This window comes from Elephantulus edwardii, unplaced genomic scaffold (genome assembly GCF_000299155.1).
Source record: "Elephantulus edwardii isolate Elephantulus edwardi_28Jun2011 unplaced genomic scaffold, EleEdw1.0 scaffold00183, whole genome shotgun sequence".
NCBI classification, from domain to species: Eukaryota; Metazoa; Chordata; class Mammalia; order Macroscelidea; family Macroscelididae; genus Elephantulus; species Elephantulus edwardii.
In genome coordinates this window covers 688,222-689,533 of record NW_006399933.1, presented here as the reverse complement: position 1 = coordinate 689,533, position 1,312 = coordinate 688,222, and the positions used below count along the sequence as shown (strand labels likewise).

The 1,312-nt window shown below is 42.2% G+C and overlaps 1 pseudogene; it reads left to right on the top strand.

The window, feature by feature from the left end:
- The window catches only part of LOC102870871, a 3,790-nt pseudogene extending 2,995 nt beyond the window's left edge, over positions 1-795 (top strand).
- Positions 796-1,312: the final 517 nt, after the last annotated feature.

The following is a 1,312-nucleotide window of genomic DNA, read 5'->3' as shown; positions in this document are numbered from 1 at the left end:
TAATAAAATATAATTATAGAAAAAAAAAGAATAGAACTAGGAAGCACGGGCGGCGGTGGCTGGGTTGGAGAAAAGCCGGCTTCTGGGGAGAGGGGGCTTCAGGCTGTGGAGGCTGCGCAGAGGATGCACTTATGACCTTCTACAGTGAGAGGAAGCAAATAGAGAAGAGGGATTCACATTTAACATCCAAAAATCAAATAGAAACTTTGGCCCGTCCTGGTTCCTCCTACTTCAACTTGAACCTCTTTGAGGTTCTTCAGATAGATCCTGAAGTGACAGAAGAAGAAATAAAAAAAATATTCGGCATTTATCTATGTTGGTGCATCCTGACAAAAATCAAGATGATGCTGACGGAGCACAAAAGGCTGTGGACGAAGCTTACGAGTTGCTACTGGATCAGTAACAAAAGAGGGCGCTGGATGTATTCAGGCAGAAAAAGAACACATGCAACACGCTAAGAGAGCAAAAAAGCACTTGAAGAAGGAAGGGAAATCTACAAATGTGGAAGATGATCCTGAATTGTTCAAACAGACAGTGTACAAACAGACCCTGAAGTTCTTGCTTAGCTTAAAATTAAAAGAAAAGACAGCCAAAGAGATGCTTGAAAGGAAGCAACAAAGGGAGAAGAGATTAAAGCCCAAGAAAAAGGCTAAAGAGAGAGAAGTGGCAGAAAAACTTTGAGGAAAGTCGAGGTGGTCTGTGGACAGCTGGCAAAATTTCCAAGCAAATACAGAAAGCAAGAAAAGGTAGAAAAATTGAACTTTCCTGAGACTACCAAAAGTAAAAATGGAGTAGAGTGAGTGACCACTTGGAGTCACAGAATCTTCCTCCAACTGCCTCCCTCCCCTCCTGCTTTGAAGGACTCATTTTTCCTCCCACCTCAACCCCAAAATAGAGTAGTACTTGCTTTTTAGTCCATTTTGTTTCAATACAGTTTAATATCAATTCAGAGTAATTTTTTTGTACACTGAAATGAGGGCCTTGGTTTTAAAAAATAAAAGACCTTCCCCACTCCCCACCCTACAAGCAACCAAAATAGGAAGTTCCTATGTTGGTGTACCTTCTGTTACCACAACCTATAACTTAATGTTTTGCACTTCACAGGACAGTAATGGTTAGAAACTTTGTGTATGCATGTTGTTGTTATGTGTCATCGAGTCCCTTGCGACTCATAGCAACCCTATGTACAACAGCCCTAAATTCTGCTCTGTCCTGTGCCAATCTCACTGTCTCTGACACTCGCATCCCGATTATCCCAGTCACTGAATCAATCCATCTCATAGAGGGCCTTCCCCTCCTGCACTGTCCCTCC